Genomic DNA, 5,470 nt, shown 5'->3' on the forward strand with positions numbered 1-5,470 from the left:
TTAGATATTTTTTTTTAAAACTTGATAACAAAATATAACAAACGTAATATAAGAATAACAATCATATGTAATATAAAACAGTATATCAAACATAAGTATTATCACAAATAATTAGTACCGTATTAATATAATTATAACATATTAATATATTAATATAATAATTTATTAATACAATCATAATTTATATTAATACAAATCAAATCAAATCAAAACAAAATAAAAATAAATATAATAAATACAATACATACAAAACAATTTTAAATATAACAATCATATGTAATATAAAACAATATATCAAACATAAGATTATCACAAATAATTAGTACTGTATTAATATAATTACAACATATTAATATATTAATATAATTAATATAGTAATATATTAATACAATCATAATTTATATTAATACAAATTAAATCAAAACAAATAAAAATGAAAATAAATACAATAAATACAAAACAATTTTAAACTAAAAATACAAAAGAAATCCAAACAAAACGTAACTCAAAATGACATTTGGAGGGTACTCAATCTCCTATCCAGCCAATGAAGTCTTTATTTTCTCATTCTGTTTGCCAACGAATCAGGGTAATGGTGTCCACGTTCTCGAAAATCCTGGCAGTGGTATCGTAACCCTGGTCCCACCTGGCATTCAACAGGGCTTTCGCTGCCGTCGCTTATCTTGAACAAGAAGAAAAAGGCCCACTGTGTTTCGGTCCGGGGTTCGAGTCCGGTGAATGTCTGGAGCTCGTCCAATTGCCGTGGGTTCGAGGTACAGAGTTCGGCGAGCAACACCAAGTCTAAGATCAGGGGAGCTGCAAGAAGCGAATCTTCACATGTATTGTCGATTACGAGGGTGTTTTTTTTTCCCATGAATATCTCGGACGTGTACTCGTCCATGGCTCTCTTGCTGTCTCCAACGTAAGGTACATACTTGATGACGATGACATGGTCTGGGTGTTCTCCTGGTTCGTAAAGAATGGCGTTGCTGGCAACCATGTCGTCAATGACATTGCTCTATGAAATTTCCTTTGATCGGAAAGTCTGGGGAGCTAACAGATTCATCCCGTCGTTGTTACCGAGGTGATTGTAGCTCACAATCGAAGTTGGCTTAAGACCGGCACCGACTTCATCTTTGTCTGCCCGCTCTTGAAGTCATCTCCTGCGATGATACTGTTCTTTGTAATTGCTAAATCGATCAATCCTGAAAAAAGGTGTTTTGAGGACTGTCGTTTATGAAGGGAACGTTCTCCTGAATGCATGCCAAGCCGTACAGAGTCGATGGCGAGATTTCAGACTCACCCTGGTTTGCCGGTATGAAATCCGGGTCATATATAGCAGGAAGAGGATTCATGCCTTGCATGTAGGGCCGCAGCTGCTTCTGTAGGTTAATGTCAAGAACCTTGGCACTATTCTTTGCTGCTGAAGGACCGAATGCAGTTAGCTGCCGAATGCGTTCCTGTACAAAGGACTACTGTTTCGAAGAAGACCGCAGGTCTTCGGCTCCTCCTGGATGTTGGAAAGTTGGTGTCAGAAATTGCTCTGGTGGAAACTGAGCGGGGAAGCCGATATGAGGGGCTTCCTCTCCATGCATTGCAACTTCACTCTGTCGATCCCGAGCAGTGCAAGGAAACAATACTTACTTTCTTAAAAGTCTTGATGAAACTGATTTGGATGAAGGTCCTGTGAATGGCAGGATGTTGAAGCACTATTTTGACTACTCTCCATGCATATAGCATGTCTGTTCCCCTATACATAATTTGTTGTATATAATGTTTTCCTTCAGCATGTGAATACCTCAGTTTGAAAGGTCTTGCAGAATCAGGAAAAGGCTTTATTTCAGCAAGTTCCACAAGTATGACAGATTCCAATTTTGAGATTTCAAGGAGGAAAACTCCAAGTTTTGGTGAAAAGAAATCAAAGGGCCAAGGCATTCTGACCTACTGTTCTTGGTCTTTCAAAAAGAAAAACCATCCCCATGTGGAGCCACTGTTAGATACCTATACCAATAGGTTTCATATTTCATGATTGGCAAAAGAAGTTCCAAATATGCTCTGCTTTGGTGATGCAAAGATCCCATATTTCCAAGAGAAGGCAATATGTGTACATAGCTTGAGGTTGACTGAATTTTGGATGGATGGTCCAACAGCCTAATCTGGATCATGCCATGTTTCAATTTTTGTTGTAGAATAGAGAAAGAAGCCTGTCCAAACTGTTTAATCTTGGCAGACCAATAGTTAGGTAGAGAATTAAGGTTCCCAACTGCTTAATCTGGGGCCTTGGAAGCAATAAGGGTAGTTCTAGATAGAAAATCAAAAGAAAAAGACAAAGGAAAAGAAAAGGCACATGAGGGTCTGCAAGTCTAAGTGCACCCTCCATAAAGAAACAAAAATTGTTAGGCAAGTAGATGGGTAGGTAGATGGGGTTGCAGAAATGTCATTCCTTTCAATTGAATTTTGCTGGTCTAACATAAAGGAAACATCAATGGATAGAGAAGGTCCTCTCCTCCATCATTTTGCAGCAACTCAATGGAGCATGTCTAACTTTCTAATTTCCCCCCTTCACATTTATTGCTAACATCCCTACACCAGTTGTGTTCATGAAAGCAGTCAAGGTCTTGTGTTGGTTCTTGTTTCTTTAAGAGCCACATTTCTTGTCTAAAATTCTTTTCATTTTGATCTACTTCCTAAACTAGGTTGATATCATATAAACTTAGTGTTATCCCTTCTCATCCCCATCTTCCACTCATATTAACCCCTAAGTTCTTACTATTTAACTCCCTATACCCCTTGTTCCCCCTATTACTATGTAAATTATACAAAAAACCCAAAAAATTACATATCCCCTTCCCCGAGCATTATAGCTCTATGATTGTATTCAAATGTTTTGAGCGCTAAACATTAGAGCACGACCCACAGAGCACTATAAATTAATCCTGGGATTAATCCAAGATCAGCTTGGATTAATAACCTTAATCCCGGTTTTGTAAATGAGCCCGCGCATAATCCACTTTGCCCGTAACACCGTCAAAAAACCCACTTTTCTAATGTTTCCGCCGGGCGCGTATGTCGAAAATAATGTTATTTTATTCCCCGCCCGCTGCCGTATCGTCCTAACAACTTGATGACCCGTCGACCGTCGGATCTGGGTTTTCCCATCCGACGGCCCTTATCCATATCGGGTCGGCACCGATGACCGTAAGTTACCTCCCGAGAAACTGTCAGAGGGTGACGTCAGGCCTTTGCCACACGTCGCCCCCAAATTTTCTCGGGTCGCCCTCTGACAATACTGCTTCCGTATCCAGAGCGATCCGAGAAAAACCACTTACCGCTTCTAGTTTACCGTTGGTCCCGTCACGTCCTCGTCACCGCCACGACGTGCCCACGTCACGCCACCTCACCGCTTCATCATCGCCCGACCCGCCACCGCTCCGACCTGTCCACCACCTCACCAGTCCCCGTGGACCACTCACAGGCCGCCACGTCACCCATCCGTACCCGACCCCACCTAATGACATCATGCTGACGTCATCCAAAAAAAACGCCAATGACCCAAAAGTCCATATTTTTGCCGAAAATCGCGGTTTTTCTTACTTTTTGCAAAACAAAAACTGTTCTGCTCTGCATGCATACTACGACCGTTAGCCGCCAACCTGCAGAAACTAATACAAAGACCGTGGGCACGTCCATTACACCTACATTTGTAACCATTGCCGGCAATTCATAAGGTATTTATCCAAATCGTTCCCTCCACGCCTGGTTTTGTCCATAATTCTCCAAAGATAGCTTAAAAAGAGTGAGGAACACTGTAACTACCAGCAAACCTCCAATAACCAGTATCTATTTTCAATTGTTGGGTCGAAATTCCTCTGCAGAACCCGCATTTATCCAAATTTTCCTAAATTCACAGACAGTTCGCGCATTCATGAACTTAAGACCCGAGCTCCACTAATTCACCGTGAATACAGTTTCACTAGGCCTGGCATTTGCTCTATCAGTCCTCTGTGCAATATTTCAATTGTTGACACTACCAGTTACCCTCTGTTCCTCTGCAATTCACCTCTCTGTTCCAGAGATACCCCTCTGTGTTGCTCTGTTTAGTAACACCAGTTCTAGTACAAGTCATAGTACTACTTAACCATGGAAACACCAGTAGCCCTGAATATTCAACCTCTGAACGCCCCACAAAGAGAGTTAGAATGGAAGGCCCTAGGAGATAAAGATTATCAGATGATAGACTTGTTCTCAATAAATTCTAAGTTTAATATTCATATGCTAAATGAATTGAAAGCTCAACACCTCAGTGGAGCTGATATTTTAGGGATTTGGGACTCCAACTTGCCCATTTACAACCTCCCTCAAGTCAATGTCCTTCCAGACCTGATCCATAGATGCTGTGAGAACTATGATCCCTGTCAAAGAGCTGTCCTCAGTACATCAGGTGCAGTCTTGTTCCATATCACCCCTGAGGCCATAAATCAAATGATCAACTTTCATTCTGCAAGACCATTGACTCCTCTCTCCATGATGGACTTATTAAAGAAGGGGGGCAGGTTGTCCAGTGCCCAGGTCATCAAGATTAATCAGTTATTTATTCAACCAAGCTCTGAAGCTCTGTGAACACCTCCTATTGGACATCCATATCTCAATGACTTGGGGAAGATGCTGGTGGATTTGATCAGCTATGTCCTGGGGTACAAGGGAGTTGAGGATGTTGATGACACCATAATGGCCATGCTGTCCATATTTTCTCCTGGAAAGCCTCCTGTTGTGCACTATGACTATGCTGAGTATATTGCAAACAAGATTCATGGGCAACTGATGAATCTAGAAAGAGAAAAGGTGTTCAGATACACCTCATACATCTATCATCTGTTCCTATTTTATCAACCAGAAAGTTTCCCTATTCCTCTCAAGAAACTTGATGCCCAGGGAAATCCAAGGTCTGTAGTATTTTGGACCTCAGTTTTTCATTGCACCTCCCGTTCACCATACACATACTGTGAATTCATAGACCTGTTCATTCATCCAGCTATGACTTTTTTATTTGGTGTCCCTCCTCAAAGATTGACTGATGAGATGCAAAGAATACTTCACCTCTCAAAGGCCTACAGCATTGGTGATTGGTACTTTTACCAACACCATACAGTAATCAGAATATATGGCTGTGAGTTGAACCCTTATAGGCTGCCAAGATATGTCCCGATGAGACTATTTGCCTTGGAATATTTCAGACAATTTGGAAATGCAGACCAGGTCCATTTCCACAACAAAAACAAGAAGGTGCAACTAAAGGTCAAGAACTAGCTAGGCCCATTTCTTTACAACCAAAGGGAGGAGGGATGGAAGGAAGCTCATAGGATCCTAGAGGGCCTCCGATTAGAAACTAGTTTCCACTGGATACCTTATGACCCTAATCATTTCATTTCTCTAAGGAGGGTAAAATATAAATTGGGTGGCTATGCTCACA

At 41.1% G+C, this 5,470-nt stretch overlaps 1 pseudogene; it reads right to left on the reverse strand.

Moving 5' to 3' along the window:
* Window positions 1-556: 556 nt before the first annotated feature.
* LOC149244298 (inositol-3-phosphate synthase pseudogene) lies at window positions 557-1,403 on the reverse strand (annotated as a pseudogene).
* Between the last annotated feature and the right edge of the window lie 4,067 nt (window positions 1,404-5,470).

Source organism: Pinus tabuliformis, chromosome 8 (assembly GCF_031772625.1).
Source record: "Pinus tabuliformis cultivar Carrire ecotype Pingquan chromosome 8, CPIR1, whole genome shotgun sequence".
Taxonomy (NCBI): Eukaryota; Viridiplantae; Streptophyta; class Pinopsida; order Pinales; family Pinaceae; genus Pinus; species Pinus tabuliformis.